The sequence below is a fragment of the Camellia sinensis genome, chromosome 6 (genome assembly GCF_055761805.1).
Source record: "Camellia sinensis isolate YWXY chromosome 6, ASM5576180v1, whole genome shotgun sequence".
Taxonomy (NCBI): Eukaryota; Viridiplantae; Streptophyta; class Magnoliopsida; order Ericales; family Theaceae; genus Camellia; species Camellia sinensis.
Genome location: NC_138966.1, coordinates 100,848,715 through 100,873,975, shown reverse-complemented (window position 1 = coordinate 100,873,975; position 25,261 = coordinate 100,848,715).

The window sequence follows — 25,261 nt, the reverse complement described above, 5'->3', positions numbered from 1 at the left end:
GGCTCCTCGTGCACCAAGAGGTCTCTTGTCTTTGTAACACAGTTGAGTGTTGTGTTCGTGTGTTTTGTTTGTCTCGATTCTTGTTTTGAGTCGTTTAAGTATCAATAGATGTGTTTAGGTTGTTCTACCTTTGTTTTCCATTGTTGAGTCGTTTTGGCTGTGGTCAGCTGTAGGCTCAATACCCGGTTGAGAACCCTTTTCTCATTTCAATTTCAAAAATCGTTTTATGCTCAGAGTGCCGTGTCGTTCTCCATATTTGTGCAAATCAGGATTAGTTCTTTCATAAAGCCGCGGGATTCAACCCAGGTCATGTGAAAACAGTAAAACCAGGACGCATCTGAAGCTATGAAAGTTCCGGGCTACAAAGCAAAAGAAAAGAGGAAAAATGTCGAGCATCCGAGATTGTTTCAACTTCGGCAAGTTTCGTCATTGCATCCTGTATGTTCAGAATGAGCAGTGTCTTGTATGAGTTGTGTGCTGAATAAACAAAATACTGTGTTATAGGCTGTGAGTTCAGAATGAGTTGTGTTCAGAACGGACCGTGTGTTCAGAATCAGCGGTGTCCTGCGTGAGCCGTATGTTCCAAAATAAGTAGAATTTTGTGTTTTGAGCTGCGTGTTCAGAATAAGCAGTATGCCGATACGAGCTGTGTGTTCAAAGTGAACAGAATACTGTGTTGACTGTTTCACTATTTTTCGCATTGCTTGCAACATGTATCGTATCATCACACTTATTGCATTTATTTGCATCTTGTGTTATCTCTTATTGTTTATCCTTTTACGCTGAGCAGCATTTAGGATCGTTGTCCCCCGGGACTCAACTTAGGTTGCGTGGAACACGCTCCTGAGCTGTTTACCTCTTCTCACGGTTTCAGCGTGGTTAGAGTGTTCTTTTCCTCACACGATTTCAGCGTGTTTGGAATTTATCCCAGGTTGTGTTGTAGATGCGCTGGGCGGGTTGTTTTCAGACCTCTTCTCACGATTTCAGCGTGGTTAGAGTGTTCTTTTCCTCACACGATTTCAGCGTGTTTGGAATTTATCCCAGGTTGCGTTGTAGACGCGCTGGGCGAGTTGTTTTTTAGACCTCCTCTCACGATTTCAGCGTGATTTGAGTGTCCCATTCCTCGCATGATTTCAGCGTGTTTGGATTTTATCTCAGGTTGCGTTGTGCGCGCACTTGAGCAGTTGTTTTCGGACCTCTTCTCACGATTTCAGTGTGGTTAGAATGTTCTTTTCCTCACACGATTTCAGCGTGTTTGGATTTTATCTCAGGTTGCGTTGTGCGCGCACTTGAGCGGTTGTTTTCAGACCTCTTCTCACGATTTCAGTGTGGTTAGAGTGTTCTTTTCCTCACACGATTTCAGCGTGTTTGGATTTTATCTCAAGTTGCGTTGTACGCGCACTTGAGCGGTTGTTTTCGGACCTCTTCTCACGATTTCAGCATGGTTAGAGTGTTCTTTTCCTCACACGATTTCAGCGTGGTTAGAGTGTTCTTTTCCTCACACGATTTCAGCGTGTTTGGATTTTATCTCAGGTTGCGTTGTGCGCACACTTGAGCGGTTGTTTTCAGACCTCTTCTCACGATTTCAGCGTGGTTAGAGTGTTCTTTTCCTCACACGATTTCAGCGTGTTTGGAATTTATCCCAAGTTGCGTTGTAGACGCGCTGGGCGGGTTGTTTTTGGAGCCTCCCCTTCCTCACACGATTTCAACGTGTTTGGAATTTATCTTAGGTTGTATGGAACGCGCTCCTGATTGATTTTCTTTGTTCTTCCTCCACTCACAAGTCCAGCGTGGTTGGCGTGTGTTCACCCTTTGCATCTATTGCATCACATCTATTACATCGTGTCTATTTTACTGTCTGGTCTAGGAGACCTTAAATCCTCCGGTCTAAGGAGACCTTAAATCCTGCATCTTTATTCGCACTATCTTGTGTACTCCCGGGTCTAAGAGACCTTAAATCCTCTAAAGGTGCAATTCCTTTGGTGTTTGTCATGCCCGAACGACTTCCAATGGTCTGGTATAGCCACTTGCCTGTGTTAGCAATGAGTTCCAAGGAGATCAACTGAGACGGTGGAAACTAGAGTTCGAATGGCTCTTGCCTAGAACGCAAAGGTTCGGGATTTCTGAGACTAAAGTCTGGTTTAAATACCCAGGGGTATATCCTCGGCTTGAAATCTGTATGGCAGCCCCATAGATTGAGATAGCATATGTATGCGCCTCAATTATGGATACCGAATCAACCTAGTCTGTCACCCTGTTGGAGAATAGGGAAAGCTGCGACCATAGTCAGGGAGAAAAGTAGTTCCTGCAGTTCAACCAAGAAGAAGCGAAAGATCCCCAGCGGCATGAGGTAAGTCATTGCCAATTGCCCCTGTAAGGTACCTTCACCTCTTAGCTATTACATTGCATTTTAGCCACTACATTACAGTGCATCACATAAATCCTCAATTTTTAAACCGGCTTCGCGTAGCGTATAAGTCCAATCATCAAAATCTTCCCGCATATCATTTTATCCTGTCCCTGAACTACGTTGGTTTGATTCCTTACAAAGGGATACGTAGGCAGCCTGCGGGCGCAACCATTTATCTGTCTGTACTTTGTATGTTTGTCTAAGTCTTCGGCCTTGTCAAAAATGGGTCGTCTTAGGGCTTTGACATTCACTCCCGTCACTTATGACTTTCAAGTTCTGTCAAAGAGGGGCAACTGTAGACACTCCATTTTGACCAACCTTAAGACTCAGACGTCACTGATTGAGCGCTCGGTGATATTGCATATTGTGCTCGTTCAGAAGTTTCAAAGTCCCGGCTGTAAGCCTTGCCTCCGGATTCGTGCCTTGCCTCGGTTTGCGAACCAAGCTCTGTTTTCTCTGTTTTCTCTTCTCGAAGGGAGGGAGAGGTCTCGTAGATCATCTCTCAGTGGCCGTAGGCAACGTTTCGTGGTCGTAGGCCATTTTTCCCGTTTGGAGCCCGGTTTCCGATTTTTCGGAGCAGACGGCCGTGTGCCTCGATTCGGGACCGCCTAACCACCTCTGTTTGCTCTGGTTTTTGGCATATACCTTATTTCCTCCCTTTTGAGGGACACTGTGGTCTAAAAGACCAACTTCGTGGTCGAACGCCACTTCTGGTGCCTAACAGCCTGTTTTCGGGGCCCCAGGCCGCCTGTTTCGGTCCCTGAACCTCCGTTTTGCATCCATTTTGGTTCATTTTTGGTGGAGACCTTATTTCCATTGTTAGAAAGCTTGTAGGAGGGTGGGAGGCCAGCAATTTTTCTGAAAAACCAGCTTTTTTTGGTCAAAAGTGATTCAGCATGAATCCGGGAAAGAGGAAAACATCTGTGCGGCTTCACCAAAACGGACATAACTCTTTGCACAGGAGGAATTAAGATATGAGGCCACCACCGTTGGAAAGCTTACTTCCGGGGCTTCATTTTACACTTAATAATCTCCTAAGGACAAGTCTGGACGGGGGAGATATGGTTGGTTGAAGTAGGGGATCAATCTGGTTGGACCGAATCTGCGCGGCTTCACGGAAACTGGCATAACTATTTCCACAGGAGGAATTTTGATGCAAGGTTTATGGCATTGGAAAGCTAACTTCAAGGGCTACATGGCCGACTAGTTTTAGGGCTTGACCCTTTTGACCCCTGGTCGGCCGGCCACTTTTACTGGTCGGCCTACCACTTGCCTGGTCGGTTGACCACTTTGGCCCTTTTGAGCTGGCCGGCCATTCTTGCCCCTGTGAGTGTATTCCAGCTATGCCAGCTATTTTCCACTGGATCCACTATCCGAGATTTTGCCTCTTGTTTTGGTCCATTCAAATTGGTTTTTTCCCCCTTTTTGATTTCAAAATAAGCTTAGCCTCTCTCCCTCTATATAACACACACTCCACCTCCATTGTTAAGGGTTAAAAGCTTTTGGGCTGGAATTATACATACATCTCCATATATCTCTCTCTTTTGGTGCTAAAAGTCCATATTTCTTGCATTTTTGCACTACAACCCATAGCACAACACCTCCACTACTCATTCCAGCACCTTGGAGGCCATTTACAAAGGTTAAAAGCTCAGAAATTTAGACCAAAAGCTGCTGAAAAACTTCTCTTCAAGGGTGAGTCCCTATTTTCCCTCTTCTTGCCTTATTTTTCATGATTGGTTAGCCTTACTTGCAAGTATTTTTGGGCTCCGACCTGAACTATAAATAGTCATATTTTGAGCTCCTCTTCATGTTTGATCAGGACTTTTTGCTGTTTGAGGTCTTCTCCTCACCCTTTGTGTTTAATCTCTCTTTTAGGCCTATTTTTGCATGATATTTTAGGCTTATTTGTAAGCTGTTTTGGACTTGGTCATAAACTGTGAAATGTCTTGCTTTGAGCCCCTCTTCAACTTTGTTTAAGGGCTCTCCTCTATTTGAGGTCAGCTGCTACCACTTGCCTCTTTATCCCTCTTTTAGGCTTTTTTCTTGCATGCTGATTTAGCCTCACTTCTGTTCATTTTAGAGACTTGATGTAAACTGTAAAGTGTTTCATTTTGAGCCTCTCTTAAACTTTGTTGAAGGGCTTTTCACTGTTTGGAGCCAGCTGCTGTCCCTTGTCTCTATTCTCTCTTTTAGGGCCATTTTTGCATGATAGATTATCCCTATTTGTGTTCACTTTTGAGATTTGTTATAAACTGGAAAAATTCTCCTTTTGACATCATCTTCATGTTTTATTAAGGGTATTTTCTTGTTTGAGGTCATATGCTTCCTTGTATGCTTGATTGTCCCTTATTTTGAGCCTTACACCTAAGCTCTTGTTGCATGCTTGGTTTGGCCTTCTAGCCACTGAAATCCAGTGGATTTTCAATGGCTAGTACACTATTTTGAGCCTCCAAATCAGAGGGGGGTGACCCCCTCTCACCTTGACTTGTTTGGTGGTCATTTTGGCCTTCCAAAGAGACCCTATCTTGCATGCTTTGAAGTCACTTTCCAGGGTCAATTTGATGAGTTCTAAGACTACCATATTTGATTTTCATAGTTGTTTATGCCATGCTAAATGTCTATCTTGCATGTGCTTAATAACCCCTCGCATGGCCCTCTAAAGTAACTCATCATTTTTGCATGTGTTGGCTTCATTTCAGTAGTTATTTGGGCCTATTTTCACATGTTTTGTTCACTAATTTTTTCTAGTTTGGTGAGATTCCATATGCTTCACACACTCGACATGTAAACCATGTTTGCTAGTCAAAGTTGCATGCTACTTTAGTCCATCTTGCTAGCACTTTTTCGCCATGCTTTGAACTAGAAATCTTCACGTTTTGGGACTGCCTTGGCTCTGTCTTTATACTTCATGATCAAATAATGCATGCTTTGTATAGCTATAAGTCATTGCACGTGCCTAGTCTTGAGTTTCGGGGCTCATTCCATGCATCGGGTGCCATTTTTCCATGTTTCGGGACTGTTTAGCATCATGTTTCAGTGCTAAAATTCACATGCTTGTATGCCATCTTGCCTCCCTTGCCATGCCTTGTTAGAGTTGCATGTTATGCCTTAGGATCGGTCCTCGGTTTGCGTGCATGTGTGCACGCATTTCGATAGTCCCATTTTCACCTAATGGCTACTGATGTGAGTGTGGCTATGGTCCACTCATGTTGGTGTAAGTCCATCGTGCATTGTGTATGCCATTTCATTTCATAGCATTGTGTATGCTAGGTTGTATGTTAGAGCATTGTGTATGCCTCGTTACATCATGCATTGTGTATGCCACTTCATAGCATTGTGTATGCTAGGTCGCATGTTAGGATTGCATTCATGCATGTCATGCATATCGCATTGTGTTTGGTATAGGAGTTGGCCCGAGCACGGGAAACGAGGGATGTTTCGTACTCTGAGTGACGGAACGTGTCTCAATTTCTGGTCGCCGACACTCCGGATTATCCATGATGGAGTCTAGGCCCTGTTGTGTTTTCATGTGCATTCATTCCATATTGAGTCATGCAATTCAACTCCTCGGCCATCATGCATCGAGATGCGTGATTGGTGGCACGAGGATCGAGGACTACACTCCCCAAAGAGTAGTCATGCATATATATGTGAAAATACTTTGCCATGCCCCTTTGTTGCTCTCTGTTGCAACAAATCAGAAATTAGCAGCCTTTCGGAGCTTGGCATGCATTCCAAGAAAAATTACAAACAGAGGCAAACCGGGGCATCGCAAGGGATTTCCACGCAAGGCAAATTCAAGCATGCATCATCCATCATTCGGAACAGAGCTAAGGCGGTCCATGGATTTGCGTGCCAATTTACTGCTTTCCTAGATTAATTTGTTAATTAATTAGGATTCTGTATTTATTCGGGACTGTATTATTTATGCATTTGGGACTGTATTATTTATTCGGACCCTCTGCGCGAGGGCAATGTTGTAATAAGTGTGTGTGTGTGTGATGTATGTCTTTCAACCCCTCGTCTTTCTCCATTTTATTTACCCACATATGATGGTTAGATTAGGGCATGTTTCAATTAGCATACAGTATGATAGCATGTTTGCATTCATTCATCTGTTTTGCATGCACAGGGCTCGGCACATCATACTAAATGCATTGTATCTCAATTCCGAGTTGAATACTTGTTAGTTGTAGTATTTCGCATGCCATCTTTAGAATAGCCGAGCCTATCTTAGTTGCATCTTGCATGTGTTGCATTAGGCATTTCTGTATAGTTAGGATCATGCATGGATTTCTAACATAACTTTTGTTTTGGCTTGGAGTACTCGGTAAGTGTTTATGCTTTAGCATCCTTGCATGTGTGTGAGTGACTGCCATGATAGCAATCTTACCATGAGGCTATATGCTTATGTGATATAACTGTCTGAATGCCTGTGGGTGAAGGTTGGATTATTTGAATTGGAATAAATGCATTGACTGTGAGTTTTAAGCCCACTAGATAGTGGCAAAATCATGTTTTTCTAAAGCCCACCCGAGGGTGGCAAATCCACGTCTTAGCCTACTTGCGGGTAGCACCATCAAACCACTTTCAAAAATAAACATGAAATGTTTTGTTCCAATTCAGGCGATCCAGTCTATACTTGTATGCTGTTCGCATCACATAGTAAATCTAGACTAATAACCGGAATAAGAACGCATAATATTTTCAAAAATAGATATCATGGTTAGTAGAGGCTGATCTTTGATCGGGCGAGCGGGGGTGCTCACGAAGTGACCTTCCCCAATCGTACCCAAGTTCCCGAGCCGAGGCAACTTTGGTGATGACGGACACGTGGCCTTAGGCAAACGAGTCAGGGTTTCCTAAATTTTCCAAAATAAAACATTTAGGTGGCGACTCTGTATCTGGCAAAGCAGTCCATGTTTGGCACTTCTTTCAAAATCTGTTTTCTCAAAACGATTTGCCGGATTTGGACTCTTTGGTTCAGATTTAGAACCGTGACAATTTGAGAGTCCGAACTTGTAGTGAGCCCAAATGAACAGAACGGGACTCATCCTTCCGTGACGTTCGGGGACGTCTACAGCATCCAGGAAGCTCATTCTTCCCTGCCCTAAAGTGACATTTACTAGTTGGTCAATCTTGGGTAAAGGAAAACTGTCTTTGGGACAGGCCTTGTTTAGGCTGGTGAAGTCCACGCAAACCCTCCATTTACTATTCTTTTTCTTTACCACCACTGTGTTTGATAGCCATGTCAGATAATCTACCTCTCGAATGGCCCTAGCCTCCAGAAGTCTGTCTACTTCCTCTTCCACTGCCTCGATGTGCATCAATGTCGGCCTTCTTACTAGTTGGATTACAGGTTTGGCTATCCTGTCGGCGTTCAGTTTATGGCAAGTGACCTCGAGGTCAATGCCAAGCATTTCGTAAGGCTTCCAAGTAAACACCTCAATGTTTGCTCTCAAGAAAGCCTCCAAATCTTTTTCCTCTTCTTCGGCTAAGCTCGAACCGAGAAGGAAGAAGCGTTCTTCATCCCCCTCCTAGACGAGGATTTTCTTCAGTACTTCTTCACTTTTCTCGACTGGCTCCTTGCCAACGTCATCTAGGACCTCCACGTCCTCGTCTTCGATTTCCGCCCTCTCTGGTTCTCGTATGCTGCAGGTAGATTTCATTACTGCCATGGAACAGTTCTTTGTCTGCAGCTGATCTCCTCTGACCTCCTTTATCCCATGCTTCATTGGGAACCACAAAAGTTGATGCAATGTTGAGGGAACAGCCCTCATTGCATGTAACCACGGCCTTCCCAGGATAGCATTGTAAGGGAAGGGTGTATCGATTATGGTAAACTCTATCTTTATCTTCCTGGTGCCAGTCTGCTCCTCCAAGCTTGTTGCTCCCAATGGCCACGTCAGCGTTCCATTGAACCCGACCATTGGGCCATTGCATTGCTCCATATCGTCTGGGTGAAGGCCAAGCTCCTTGTAACACCTGACATACATGATGTCATAAGAGCTGCCTTGGTCGATTAGGATGCGCTTCACCTAGCACTCCTCAATCTGGAGGGATACTACCAAGGCATCATTGTGGGGATGTTGGACCATCTCAAGGTCGGCTTCAGTAAAAGACACTGCTGGTCCTTGGTGCTCCTCGGCCCGATGTCGTTTTCCCCGACCTGGTACACGTGCTGCAAGTGTTTTACCTTCTGGGTCTCCCCCCTTATTTCGTTTTCGTTGACCTTCGAGTGAATTACATTAATTACCCGAGGTCCTCCTGCCTGTGGTTGCTGTGCTGGGGGAGGCGGAGCTACTAGTACCTGAGGCAGTCTTGCCTGCTCTTCCCTTGTCCTGGCCTCGTCTACAAGGTTCCTCAAATGGCCTTGCCTTACCAGGTCTTCCAGGTGTGCCTTCAGGGCTCTGTAATCCTGAGTCATATGTCCATATTCGTTATGGTAAGCATAATGCTTACCAAGGCTTCTTCCCATAAATTCTCCTGGTACCCTTGCTGGTGCTCTGAAGTAGGGCTGAGTTCGAATTTTATCCAGAACTTTGTGAATCGGGATTCTGAACACAGTTGTTACTACCTGTGCAGCCCTCAATCTTATCTCTTGCTTGCTGGATCCGTTGTTACCTCGGCCTCGCTTCGGCGAGCTGTTTCCTTTCTCTTGCTTTGTCTCCTTGGCTCCTGACGTGTCTTCCTCGTCTCTGGCATACTTCTCAATTTTGGCCATGAGCTCTTCCATGCTCTTCCATACTTTTTGGCAATGTCTTTTCTAAAGATTTTCGTAGCCGACAGTCATCTTTTAGGCCGTTCTTGAAAGATACGACCGCCACCTCTTGGTTACACTTGGGTATTCGGTTGAACACCTCATAGTACCTTTTTGCGTAGGCCCTAAGGCCTTCATCCTTGCTGATTCTCAGAGCCATCAAAGTATCTACCCTTAATGGCTGTAGTTTGTTTGTCACGAACTTGGCCATGAACATCTCGGCCAGGCCTTCCCAGGTCTTCACACTTCCCTTTGGCAATTTGTGAAACCAATCTGATGCAATCTCATCGTAGGATGAGGAGAACACCTTGCAGAGTAACGGCTCGTTCCCAGTATATGCCATCGAGTTCAAGTATAATCCGACGTGAAAGTTAGGGTCTGACTTTCCATCGTATATCTGGAACCTCGGCATACTGAATCTTTTTGGGGCCTCAAATTTGTCCAATTCTGCCGAGAATGGTGTTTTCGGCTTAGCAGGGTAGGTTACCTCAGCATCTTGTTGCTTTCTCTTGAGGTAATCTCCTAAGTCCTCCTTTGTCCGCCCAGGAGCTTGGCTATCTCTTGATTTCAACCTTTTTGGTGCACTACTTTCGGCTTGGTTGTGAGCCCTCTTCGACCTTTCTCCATTAGTTGTGTCAAAGCACAGTGCCTACCTTTAAACATGCCGATGTTCTTTAGGGTCTGCCTCCTTGGTGTGATGTGTCCTTCGAGACTCTTCCCTCCTCGACTCTCCTCGCCCGACCTCCCTTGAAGGCGGGTGACAGTGTCTTTCACTCTTGGTGTGCTGGGGGACTATAGGGAGTGTTTTCTGCCCTCTCTTCTGGGCATTGGCTGCTGGAATCGGCGTGTCGTGCAACGGGAATGATGGCTGCAAGACGTTGTTTTGCATCATAAAATTGACGACCGATTGCAAGTCTGCCAATTTATTCGCCATTTCTTTCACCTCTTCGTCCCTCCGCAAGCATCTATCCTTCCATACCTTGAGGCCGTCCTCGTTGTAGTACCCATTTCGATCTGGTTTCTTTGGTACATCGTCATCCTGGCCAACGTCTTTCTTTCCGTGATTCTGGTTTTGAGTTTCTTTGTTGCAACCATCTTCCTCCACGTTTGGGTCAACATGTTTACCGTTCCCAGCAGGGATTTCGCCTCCAATCTTGTCCTTCTGTCCGTTGCTGGCCATCTATTCTCCTTTCTTTCTCACAGACGGTGCCAAATTATGTGTGTCAATTTCCAACCACACTGCCAACTTAGTACTCAACTGGAGAATACCGGCAGAATAGGTTAAGCCCGAACAACTTGTAACAGAAAAAAGAGATTCCGGCAGTGGCTCGTCCACCCGGGGGCACTCCGACGATCAAGTCAATAAAATATCTCTCAAAGATAACCAATAATGCTTAACTCACTAGACAGAGCATAAAAGACATACCTTAGACCCATGGGGGTGCCTCTCTTTTATAGCCAACACTTACCTAATCCCAATAGAAGCCTAACTTCAATGGACTTAGGATTACTACCAATCTTGAACTCTCAGTAGGATTAGGATAAACTTTCTAAGAGTCTTATCTTTACCCAAACGGAAGTCTTCTCCCATTCTAGGACTCTTGTCCTTTATCTGCTTATCCCGGATTCTGATATCTTCGGAGATAACCTCGGCTTAGAGGAGATCACATCGACATCACAACCAGGACATGTGGCAACCTCGGCTGACACATCGGCGTCACCTTGGCTACGTATTAGTACTCATAAAATATATCCCCACAGCTACCATTACCATTACGGTAACCACCACTGTTATTTGAAACCTTGGTTGAAGCTAAAGCGGTTCAAAAACAACACCAAAGTCCCAATGTGCAAACCAACAAAAATAGCAACACCAACACTAGCAAACAATGGAATCACCGCACCTTAAGCGAAATCAAAGACTTCAAACAATAGAGGCAAGAATCTGAAGTACACTGCTTTTTCACTTATTTATTTGAATCCATTGACAGTGTTCAGGACAATGAATTAAAAACAATGTCAAAAAACCTTTATTTCACTGAAAGCAAATACTGATAGAAAGCAAGAAAGGAAATTAATTGTGAAGAGAGGAAAATGTATGTGAGTGAAGAAAAAAGTTAAAACAAACAACACAACATAAATTTAAACAAGTACAAAAGCACATGCGGGGTTTAAGCTTGAGCATCAAAGATCAGGGAGTTGTCCCAATGTTATCAGGTTGAAGGAATCCAACAAAGGCTGCCTTTTAGTTGATAGCTCCACTGAAACTTTTCTCATTGTTGGCCGAGATTGTGGATTGGTGTGTAAGCATGCAATTGTTAGCCTTGCAATAGAGACCAATTCCTCCGAAACTTGGCGCTTGGGAGGTGGGGGGCGTTTGTCCAACACATCTTTCAGTAGAATTTGGTGGATAGCTGGTAATGATTGTGATGATGAAGAAGAAGAAGAAGCTGATGATGATGATAAAGTTAAAAGGAGATCGCTTGGATGCTTTCCTACAAGCACTTCTAATGCCAGCACTCCATAGCTATAAACATCACATTTCTCGTTCACATTCAAGGTGTATGCGAGTTCTGAAAAAGAAACACATCTTGTTATATTTCACAATGGCAACATGATGAGTTCACCTTATATACCATGTAAATAAAAGCTACTATTTCTTTAGAATTCTTTCACATAATCATCTACTATAATGTCAGCGATATTTCTGTAACTAAATGATATACTTTGAGAGGTTTTTAGTGTTAAAGGTGATATACTAACAACTCAACATATCATTTTTGTATTATAATTTTTAGGGTAAATTATATAAATAGTTCATGTAGTTTATGCGATGTGTCAATTTGGTCCATGTTGTTTTAATTTGCTCGATTTTGCTCCTTAATTTAACGGATTGTATTATTTTAGTCCAATAAATAACAATTGTTAAGTTTGGTAGACGGAAAGGCAAAGTATGTGTCAATTTGATCCTTGTAGTTTACATTATATGTCAATTTGATCCCTGTAATTTACACAATGTGTCAATTTGGTCTCTATCCCTGTCAAAATCTAGCAAATTAAAACAATAGGGACCAAATTGACACATTGTGTAAACTATAGAGACCAAATTGACACATTGTATAGACTTTTCGTCCACCAAACTTAACAACCGTTATTTATTGAACTAAAATGACACAATCTGTTAAATTAAAGGGCAAAATTGAGCAAATTGAAACAACATTAACCAAATTGGCACATCGTATAAACTATAGAGACCATTTGCATAATTTACCCTAATTTTATTTATATATCATTACCACATGCGTATAATATTATATAGGCATTTATTTTTATAATTCTTTGGCAAGTTTGGTGAGAAAAGATAAAATTGGAGAGAGAATGAATTTTCATTTCTTTGATAATTGAAAACTATCAATTAATTTTATAAAATCGTATTTTCAATAAATTTTAGGAGTGTATTTGTAATTTGAGAAGCCACCTCAGAAGGCTGTTGAGAAGCCACCTCGGCCGCCTTTTCTACCGCGAGCTCGGCATCAATTTCTTGCAAAGTTTCCTCAAGACTCTTCTCGGCAATGGTGACATCAGCTGATGTCTTCTCGGAAGTAGCATCTTTGCGAACCTCCTCATCCTCCTCATCTTGAGTCAAGTCCAGGACTTGCTCATTCTGAAGAGGAGACTTGGCCCCAACAGCATCTTTGGACTTCCTTACCAAAACTTCCTCCTCGGCCTCATCCTCAGAATCAGATTCATCACCAGACTGAGCAGGAGTTGGAGTTGGGGCTGGAGGGAATGGAAGAGGAATGAGGTCGGCATTTCTGAAAGGCGAGTCCTCGGGGACATTAAGCTTCTTTAAAAGAGACATCCAACCAAGGGTGAAACCCTTGTTGCATGCCTGCTTCACTTGAAGTTCATAAGCCTCCGTGACATCGGCCATGCCTTGAGCGTATGCCTTTTCATCGGCGTCCTTAATTTCAGCCTCTTTGGTGGCCAAGGCTTCTTGAAGCTCTTTTTCTGCTTAGGCCATCTTCTCCTCGTCCTCTTTTTTTTGGGCCTTAGAGACCTTCCTGATGGCCTCGACAGATTTAGTCTTTTCTTCGGCATCAGTTTGGGCTTTGATGGCGGCCTCAGCTTGGTTTTCCGGCTTCTTCATTTTTTACTGTAAGCCTTTATTGGTCTTTTGAAGAGAAGAGAACTCCCTCTTCATCTCGGCCAACTTCTCCTGGTTTTCAAAAGACTGAATTGAAAATGAATGAGCATGCTGAATGGCCTGAAAGTAAACAAATCGAAAGTTGTTAGAAAATTTCTAAGCATGAAAAAGAAGAAAAAAAAGTGCCAGATGAAAGACACTTACTTGGACAGAACGCTGTAGCATCAAGGCATAGTTCTCGTACTCGCTGAACCTGGCGTTTCGCTCCAGATCGCCTGGTAGAAGCAGAGCAGTACTGAGCGCAACGCCGACATTGATATCCTCGGCGCTATCATTGGCCATGACTGGCTTATCTTCCAAGGTTATTTCAGGGGCCCAGGGGGCAGCAGGCTTCTTAGATCCCGAGGTCGTTGCAGAAGATGATCTCGACTTCTTCGATTTTGGCGATTTGGATGGTTGGACCTCAGAGCGCCTCTTCCCAGCAGAGGGTTGAGAGTTGTCACTCTCAGCCAACTTGGATATTGGCAAAGCATCCTCAGACTCAACTTGAGTAACTTTAGCCTTTAGTTGAGCCTTTTTTATTCTTTTCGGCTTCGGTGGAGGAAGGGTTTAAGTTAGTTGTGCATCAACATCAGAAGGGATGCTGGCCAAGAGATCTTTTGCAATTGGTTTTGGGCGACCCATCTCGGCAGAAGAAACTGTTCGGCGTCGACGGCGGCGTTGGGATATTGGAATCAAGTATGGAGCTGAAGTTGACGGTTGCTCGGCTGGATCAGAGGTTGACCCCTGGTCTGTCCGAGATGTGGATGCGGTCTGTGGCGTTGTGGCAGAGGGTGGAGAAAGGCTTTTCTTCTTCCTCCTAGGAATGTTGGGCAAAGCTGACTTGTACGTTAGAATAAAGTTGAGAAGCAGAGGTGTCGTTCGTTTATGAACTGGCAGGTCCAAGAGTCTCTTTAAATCCTTGTTGGGAACGAAGGATTGGTGAAAGTTCTTTGGTGGCTTAGGAACAGCTGCAAGAAAAACAAACACTAAGAAATAGATAAAGTATGAAAGACTTTAAAAAACAAATAAGAATGAATGCAGGGCTCTTACCATTGCCCTCTACAAAGACTGATCGAAGGAGAGGGAAGAGATGGAGATCTTCATCTGGAGCGAAATCCCAGTTCCCCGAAGTAATGAAATAATCATCCTTAGCTCTCTTGTTGGAGTCAGGGAGGTCGGCAACAATTTTGTATTCAGTGAACCTCGGCTTTAGGTAGTAAACGTAGTCGGTGTCTTTTTTTAGGCCACACATAGTGCAGCAATACTGGATATCGGCTAATGTGATCCTAGCATTCTCTTGTTTTGCTAAGGCTATGATACCATTGATGGTTCGATAGGAGTTGATGAAAAGCTGCATTGGGTTCAACTTATAATAACGAAGAATTTCACGAAAAAGGATGTTGAGTGGGTGCCGAAGTCCACACTCAATGAAGGCTACCACAGGGAAGGGCATGGAATGATCAGTAGGCATGATGGAGTCATCATCCCCAGCCAACCTCAGATGGACGTCAGCTGGGATTTCAAACTCTTGTGTAAAAAATTCTAGTTTGGATGGGGTGTTTACTCTATGTTTCCACATGCCCATGATGTCGGCTTAAATGGAGATAATGGATTTCAGAAATAAGATGTTTCAAAAAGGGTTATTAGGACCTCGGCAAAAACCTAGGTTTGAGCTGGTGTAGAAATTTGTAAGCGATGTTTCAGTTTTTTCCTAAATTATGGGTTCTACAAACAAATCCCAAAACCTAAATCTATGGAATCGAAGACTGAAGGCACAGATCTGGAAAAGATACAAAAAACAGAAATAAGAGCGGAGTTTCAGAATCAAGAACAGAGATGGTCTATCAAGAGCATAAAAGAATACAAGAAGTATAGGGCCAAGAACAGTGGCAACAATACAAGGAAGTGGTGAAACAATGCGTATGTTCAAGATATGGACATGGGCAAAATCACACACTCAAATATATGATTCACAGATCGAATGTTTAAGCAAAGCAGTAATGGCAACAAGTTCAAAAAAAAATTAAGACACTAAAATAAGAAGGAATAGTGTATTACCAGAGGAAGATCGAAGTCGGAGTTGAATATCTCTGAGGTCAGACGACGGTGGCGGACGGGAGAATTAGCACAAACCTAGTCAAAGAAAACGAACGACGGTGGTTGCAGAGCTTGAGGTCTGGAACAATGGAAGAAATGAGAAAAGCTATAGAGAGAAAAAGTTTTTCAGAAACGAGAATATGGTGAAAGGGAAAAATCGAAGAGATGTTTTGTTAAAAATGGAAACGGCGGCAAAAAGTAATCAATATGCCTGGAAGAATGTATGCATCAGACGGCACACGTGAGAGAGAGACGGCTTACAGGCGCGTCACAAGTATGAACCAGTAAGAAAGAAACGCGTGGCTAAAAACGGTTGAATTATGGTGTATGACAGCTCATACGCGTGAAAGGGTTCTTGAAGTTCTTGTTCTTCAACAAAGACATGTCGGCCAAAATAATGATCTCGGCTGAGATACTGAAAACCGACGTACTGGAAAAACGGAGTGATATAGGTTCCATCACCTCAGAATACCGAGGTAATAGAACCTAGAGGGCAGTTGTGGGGATATATTTTTGAGTACCGACATGTGGCAAGGTGACGCCGACGTGTCAGCCGAGGTGCCACGTGTCAGGGTCATGATGCCGAGGTGATCTCGGTTAAGCCGAGGTTATCTCCGAAGATATCGGAATCCGAGATAAGCAGATAACACTACTAGAATTATGATTTTTTACGTCTATTTTTTTCGACTGATTAATTAACCGTCGCAAAAAATCATTTTTGACATCAAAATTTCATTTTACAATCTCATTTTCGTCACCCAATCGTATCCTTAACTTAAAAAAAAACACCCCCAAATTCTCTCCCTCTCAATCCCCTTTTTTTTTTCTTCTTGTTTTCCAAATCTGAACTCTCTCTCTCTCCTTCTCAAAATCTGTCTCGCTCGAATCTCACTGCCTCTCTAGCTCGAATCTCTCGCTCGAATCTCACTGTCTCTCTCGCTCGAATCTGTTCGATCGATTCAACTCTCTCAAGTCCACAACGGTTGAAGATTTCATAATCGGTAAGCCTAAACACATCTTCATCGATTCAACTCTCTCTGTAACGATCCGAGTTATGTACTTCTCTAAAATGGAATTTGTCTCAAGAAGAATCTGTAACAGCACTTTACACGGAGCTATGACGCGCTTGTGCTGGTCCGCTCGTGACAGTGCCTCGTGAAGGCGAACGTGTGTTCTATTTTCCTCAAGGACATATTGAGCAGGTTAGTTTCCAACTCTAGGCAATCATATTCATAGTTCTTTGTTTCTTTCAGAGGTTAGATTCATTTGGATTTCTCATAATGCTCTATAATTTTATCAATTTTGTCTCTCTTGGTTGTGCATCTCCAATTGTTCATCAATTTGTTCATCAGATTCAAATTTGATGAAAAAAATGGCTCCAAAATGTTTGATTATTGATGAAGAATTATGTTTAATTATCTTCAGTCATCAAAATGATATTACTCCAATTTTGCCATCATACAATGATTTTAGGAATTTCTAAATTTTTATTTTATTATTTTGTGATCTAGAACTAGCTGATTATCATTGATATGATCCACAATATAACCCTGACCTTGTGACCCAAACAACTGATGATGTACATGATGATGACTTGTAGATCAATTGACATTACTTTTAATATTATCATAAGAAAGGTTGACATTACTTTTAATGCCAAGGGAAGCCAGTCCAGATGCCCCCAATCACTGCCTCTAGGTTGGTTATAGAGTTATAAGTTATAGAGTTCGGTGTTGTTTGGTCCAATTTATTAGGGTTGTTTATAGTTTTTTTATTTTGAGAAATTTGTGCCAAAGTATTTTTTATAGTTTCAGTTTGTAATTTATGAAGCAAAAATAGCTTAGGTAAAATTATAAATAAATACAAAAATTAATTATTTGAAAGCAGTGAGAGAAGTGTTTTTAACTTTTATCTTTTTACTTTTCTGTTGTCAACTTTCAGTTTAAGGAAAGTTATACAAAATAGCCTCTTCAAGCTTATAGGTTGTTGACACTGCGGTTTTGGAGCATGATTGTAGTGCATGTTTGTGTTATGTTTTTGGCTAATGAGGTTGTCCAAACAAGGCGGAATTGGGCTATAACGTTGTCTTGACCTAGACAAAAAGAGTTGATTAGGTTCACTCTACTCATCCTCTGACATTTAACAAAAAAAAAAAAAAAAAACTCTACAAAAGTTTCTTGTGGAGGGCACAAAATGATTCCAAGTGTTGAACCGTACTGAGACTTTTTTTCCCTCCAAGGCTGAAGTTCATCGACATCCTCATTGAGTTATTAGAATGGTTAAAATTCACCCTCTTTCTTTGAAAAACAACAACAAATTCAAATTTAAAAGTGCAATAATGGAACACCAACTCAAATGATTTCCAAAAGAGTTGCCATGAGGAGGCTGCTATTGGCATGTCGAAAGCCATGACCGCTCCTTGAATTGACGGGTCCCAGCTATATAGTGCCCTCACAATGCCATTCATATTCGAATGTTGAGGTGGCTGTGCAACCGTGGCAGAGTGGTCTGATGAGGGAGGCGATCTTTTATCGTCCGGTGAAGGAGATTTAGTGTCTGTGACATTAGATGTGGTGATGTCATGGATGCTAGACCTCCTCTTATCCTTCTCTCCAGAAAGCTTCCTGATAAAGTACTTCTGAGCATGACTCACAACAAGCTTCAAAAGAAAATGAATAGGTATGCCACTTTGCTCTTCAAAAGGAAATTATTAACACATTATGTTAACCTATTTCTCTGCTTTTGATGAATTTTTCAGCTTATTATGAATTAGGTTGCCTATTTCTCTGAGAGTCGTTGTTATGGAAATAGCATTTTAAATCAATTCTTTTTGGGTGTATGTATGGCCTCAACATTGTTCAGTAGTTTTTTGTTGAGGAGAGTAGCATTCAAGATTGTGTATGGTTCCTAGACCCGTCTTTAGTTTTTTTTTTTTTTATCCGCATGAATTGTGTAGTTCATATATGACATGGTTAATGCTGCTCTTTTATTGCTATAAATCAGCATCTACTTGTTTTCTTTAATCTGCTTGTACAGAGACAAAAACATGGGTCAATGATTACCGCCAAATATAGCTCACTTGTTTGGCTATTATAGTGAACCGACGGTGCAGGTTCAAATATTGAAATTTGTTGTGGTCTTTAGATTTTTAGATAATGCTATATCATATAGCTAATAGGATTGTGGACTCAGCAATAGGTTTGAAAAATGTTCTAGAATGAAAATGAAATCTATTTATTGTCTCTGTTTTGCTCATAACCAAAATGGGGCAGTACTCCTAAAAGGGCTACTTGCACACCCTGGAAATTTTGAAAGTACTCCAAAATAGAGCACAAAATGGGGCAGTATACTCAACACCACAGACCAGTAGCCATACACCCATTGGAAATTATGGAAGGAAGCTATCCTTGATAACCTCGTAGTAGGGAAATCTGGTGACTATAGTGAAGAAAATTACCTCTTTGACCACTCTAGATTGGTTTCTCAAAGAGCTCAAAATCAGAAGCTTCCTTTTTTTCTCAGACATTAGAAGGGCTTTCTAATTTTCTTTCATTAATATTACAACTTATTGGATAGATGGCTTGGTCCTCTTTTCGTTCATTTTGGTAATAATGCTTTCCCTTTTGGCTTCTTTACAGTTTTCTCTCTTACTTCCAGGCGAGAAAGAATTTGTCTTCGAAAGTTGCACACCTTTGTCATCTTCTTCAGGCTCCATTGAGGGTTCTTTCACATTTGTCTCTGGAAGGTATGTAGACAATTCACTATTTGTATAAATTTCTTTTTTTTTTTTTTTTAACCAGCGAACTCTGAAGCACTCAATGATGATATCTGCTCTCTTATTTCTTATCTGGATGAGTTTACGTAGATAATTTGGCATTTCCTTTGTTCTTTATTTTAGCAGTGTATAGCGATGGAGTGTGGATCGCCTTTCAGGATTTTGTTCATCATTCATCATGTATCACTAAGTGATCATGACTTGTGTGGTTTACACCTATTTTGATGATGACACCTTCAGTTTATCTTGCATTTGTGTGCTTTCCCAACTATCTTGAGAACATGGCAAAAAAAAAAGTATAGTTGCATGAATTCCATATGAAAAAAACAAGTACCCGCTTTTGTTTGATCAATCACAGGGTGTTGAAATATTAGTATTGTTAAAATTGATTTGATATCAGAGTACACCATCAATTGAACATTGTATAGGCAACTTTCTGAATCTGACCATATATTTAGGGCAACCAAATTTTGAATGCTATATGATGGATCACTAATGCATTAATTTAATGGTTACTGTGTAGCATCACTAGTGCTTGTATGATCAAATCGGTTAATTAATCTAAACACTAGACTCAGAGTCAGAACGGTACAAGTGGTTGGCATGCCTTCTACAGGAGGCTTGTGAAGCTAATCTTAGGTGCCAACAGTATTTATAGTTAACATTTCACTGCTTGAAATTTGATTCTTTGTTTGGTTTTCCTTTAAGAAATTTGGAATGAAAATTATGTTTTATTTTATTTTCAAAGTAAGGAGTCCACGTGGTTCCTGTTTTTAACTGACAAGAAGAAAATTTTCTTTGTTGGTAATGTAGATTGGCTGATCCCAAAAGCAGGCCATTTCAGGTTGAAGTGGCGCGTTTTCCTCTCCAGGTGCCGGACCACATTTTCATAGCTTAACATTTTGTCTCTATTTTGCTCATAATCATATTGCTCGTGTTGCTTTGTATGCTTGGGCTTGTGGATTTGGACTGTTTAGCACCTAACTATCATTTGTCAGAATTTAAAATGAATTTATAGATATTATATAGATCATTGTTGCTATTTTAAAGCATTCTTGAGCTCCATTGTTTCCCGAGTTAATACTTGAGCTACTTTGCTCTCTCTCTCTCTCTTAAAGCAGATGACAAAATTAGAAGATGTCTGTAATCTCAAGAGTTGCTGCCCTTCTTCCGACTCTGTAACAAGACTGTGAAGAATTCTTAGAATTAGAACTACTGCAACCTCAAATGTTCTTTGTAATTGCAAGAGATGAAAAACCTTTGTAGGATTCTTTCGGGAACTCCTTCTTGTTGTTGCATACTTTTTTTTTTGTTGAAGAAAGAGAATTTTATTAAGGGAAGAAATGGAAAATAATGCCTGAATGTTGAGATTTTTGCAAATATGTCTTTATGTTTATTTTATATAATATTTGATATATATATGATGTAGGTTTTTTTTTTTTTTTTTTTTTTTTGCGACGGTAAGAAGATTGTTGCTAATATATTGTAGGCTTTTTTTAAACTCTTTTGTGACGGCAAAATATCAGTCGCTATAAGCAGGTTAGGCGGTCGCAAATAGTTTGCGACTGCTAGTTTGCTGTCGCAAAAAGTATTTGTCACCCCCACATTTGCGACCCTCATTTGCTGTCGCATGGGCCGTCGCAAAAAATCTTTTGCGACTGTTTTTTTATTATTTGCGACGGCTTATAACGGTCGCAAAAAGTACTTTTTTTAGTAGTGTAAGGGACAAGAGTCCTAGAATAAAGAGAAGACTTAGCCAAGATAAGGATAAAACTCTTAGAGAGTTTATCTTTATCTCTGAAGAAATCTAAAGTAAATACTGAACAGGAATCCATAGAAGCCAGGCTTCTATTGAGATTAGGATTGAGGTAACTATAAAAGAGAGGCACCCCTGTGGGTCTAAGGTATGCAATTTTATGCTTTTGATACTCAAGCTTGTGAGTTTAGCACTTGATTTATCTTTGAGAGATATACTGACTTGATCGTCGGAGTGCTCCCAGGTGGACGAACCACTGCCGGAATCTTCTCTTTCTATTGCAGGTCAGCCAGGTGCCATCTATTCTGCCGGTGCTCTCCAACTGGTTACTAAGTGGGCAGTGTGGTCAGAAAATCACCCACACACTAATATGTCAATGTAAATATTCATATTGTCAATATGAATGTTCACACTATCAATGTGAATATTCACACGTCAATATAAATATTCACATTGTAAAATATAAATGTTCACATCACCAAATTGTTAACCGTTCAAAAAATATTTATAAGAATAGAAATATCCATAAAATACCTTAAATATGATAATTATGATTTGATAGATCAAATATTCAAATAATAAAACTTCTTAAAATATAAAAATATTTTATAGATTAATTGAGATACGAATATTTAAAAAAAGATTTTTTAATAAATCTTTTTAAATTTTATATAAAAAAAATTAAACTCAAACGTAATACACCCCCAAAGGCGACAAACACTTAAAAAAAGGAAAAACAACCTTATCCAAATAAGTCAAGAGCTTGACTAAATACACACTGTATGTCATAAATTAATTTTATATTATGCCGATCAAATCAGCACTCAAATCTCCCAAAACTATGAAACCAACCCACTGTATTAACATCATAGCCTATATTTTTGCAACATGTGCGGTGAGAGGGGGAGCCTCTCAGCAATCCCAATGCCAAACATTACTGAATCTGGGGCATTGCTGGAATCCTCCCTTACAATTTATAAGAGCATTTTCAACAACGTATTATTTATTATACTAAATTTAAATAAAAATTTTATTTAACATGTAACACTCTAATAGGATATTTTTAATTGTTATTAATACACCAGTCGATTAAGAGAACACTAAGTGAAAGTCCGACCGATCGACCGATAAATATGCAGCCGTGCTAGGGATCCCCAGTGGGAGGTGACTCCCAGCACCCCCACCTCTACGTGGGAGGCTGTGGACTAAGGAAAAAAAAAAAAAAAAAAAAAAAATTATCCACCAATCACACCCCACTAGGGGCCCTGTGCGTCACCCCCAGTGGGAGTCTGCCTCTTTTTTCATTAATATGCTTTGACGATAAATATAATCCATCGATTTCAATCATCTAAAAGTATATTTTGTTGTGGAAAATTTTCAACTAAGCAGATGACGAGGAAGACATTTGGCCGAACGCTTGATTCCACAAAATGACTCCAAATAGTGAAATGCTGAAAGCACCCAGATGTCCTCTATTTGGTACAACATTTTTGATATTGTTGATTTGATACTTATTTGATAAAACCGTTTGAGCTAAAAAAGACACAATTTTTCATCAAATTCAAATTTAATGATACGTTTGAGTAACTGTTACCGATGGTCTAACAACTTTGCTTGTAGCACCAACGAATTTGATAAACTTTGCATAGTCTTCATCTCTAACAAACATCATTTCAAACAGACTAACCCAAAAAATTAAAGAAAATTTATAATTTATGGAAAGAGTAATCTCCAACATACAACAAGAAATTCATAGAAGCTTTTCAACAATTAAGCTACAAAATATCACTCTTGATAATGGCAAATCTAAGAAGCTTCAAGAAAAGAAAATCAAAGAAAACTACCCATCCAAATAAGAAATGCAACGAGATCTTGCATACACAAACAAGGTTCTTTAAGAGGGAAGAGAAGAATTTTTACCCAAAAGTTGAGAAAAAAAATTGAAAATAATATATTGAAAGTATCGGTAAGAGATTATTATGCGTTGATTCCAAAATATGAAATTTTGTTGTGGACAATTTTAAAAGTACATATATTTATATTTGATTTTTGTTTTGTTGTTTGATTTTGTTTTTTTTTGTTTTGCTTTATTATAATTATTATTATTATTATTATTATTATTATTATTATTATTATTATTATTTTGTCAAAAACAATAGCATCAATATATTATTTTCTTTCATATTTATAATGTGAGAATTTATGTTCAACTTTGTACCCATCAAAAAAAAAAAAATTAAGGAGTTGTCACAGGGTCCATGCACATTTTTTTCCCTATATATTATGGGATGAATTTTATGATTTTTTCATGAAAACACATAATATACATCATGTATACATAATGAGTTTTACGTATACATAGGACACTTTTCTTTTTCTTTTTTTTTTTTATTTTTTTTTTTTTAAGAAAGGTGAGACATTTGTTGTTCTAGTAATGCAATAATAGGTGAACTGAACCCTTTTTTTTCATTTTTTTTTTTTTCCCTTCCTATGTTAAATTTTTGTAGTAAAATATTAAGGTTGAATATATAAATATAATAGAGATAGAGAATGGAAAACAAAGAACATAAAAGATTAATGTGATAAGGTCAATCTTAGCTTTCGGCCACATATACATAAACCTCATATGAGTGGTGACAAAATTATCTAACCCGATTACATTTATTTCAATCCAATTTTAATTAAAAAAAATAAAATTTGGGAGAACATTGATAAATGGGTAAAAGCTGTCAAAATTAAATTAAAATATAAAATTATATCATTAAAACAATTAAATATAAAATCAAGGATTCACATGCAAAATCCGAAAAAACCGACACATTACCATCTCATTTAACTTAATTGATTGATTTGTCTACATCACTAAACTAACACCTACATATATATATATATATATATATATATATATATATATACTATTCTATAGGTAAATACTTGATTTGATGTCCAAACGTTCAAACGGTATTCAAATCTCCAAACCTTCTTCTCATATCACGTAGTAGATTTTTATATGTTAAAATAAAAAATTATTAAACTACATTTAAGTAAAATTTAAACCTAAGATCTTGAGTTTCATTAAAAACACATTTAAGCAAGTAACATACTATTATGATATTAATTTCTTTATTATTTGTTTGTATTTTTACTTATTTAAATTGCACACGCATCACGTGTGACACCCGCTAATATATATTAAAGATAAATTACAAATACACCTTTTCAGTTTTGCTTAAAATATGAATTATTACTTGTGATTTTGAAAATTACAAATATCTCACTGTCAGAATTTTTTATTTAATAGAATTAATAGAAAAAAATTAAATTCCTAACTACTCTCCTATACAACAACAAAATTACCTGAACTGTTAATTGAAATATATTTATGATATCATCAAAAACAGTTAATTACTTGATAATTTATTAATAAAAAAAGGTCATTTGTCATACAATTAAAAACTTGAAAGGACATGATGTAATTTTCAAAACTATAGGAAGCAATCCGTATTTTAAGCAAATCTTAGAGAGCGTAGTTATAATTTGTCCTAATATTTAAATAGTAATTAAAAAATGTTGGGAAAAAAATTAGAGAGAACTAAAAAAAATAAAAAATAAAAATACTCTCTATAATTAAAAAATTATTTTTTCTCTCTCATCCCTCATTTTTTTCTCAAATGGTGGAGAAGAGAGAAGAGAGTTTAGAAAAATATTTTTAATACAAAAATAAAAATAAAAATTATTTTAAAAATATTTAAAATATGTAGATAACAAACAAAGAGTATTGTTTGAGATGATAATTAAAAAAGCGATTCCCTAACCTTGTAAGCAAACTTTTTAACAAAAATTTTAGGAAAAATTAGGAAAGACTGATGGAGATGCTTAATCAAGCCAACCATTGAAAATAAATATTGAAGTTTAAGCCAGGGGTACGCGAGTTTAGCATTTAGCCCATCTTAAAGTCATTTTTTTGGTCTGACTCCATTATTAAAACCTTTCTTAATTTTATAATTAAAATTGGGTTTCTCATGTTGAGATTTTAATATGAGAAGATTTGAGGGGGCCTATAGGGCCGACGCTACAGATATCGTTTTGATGATATAAACCATTTATTTTGTAGAGTCCTCAATATATATTATTCATAAAAAAAAAAATTAGTTTAATCAAATGATTTTAAATTTTTCATTTTATTGCATTTATCTCTAAAAACTGAATGACAAATATATATTTGAAATAGACTATCTATTTTGTAAGAGACAAACATAACAAAATAAAAA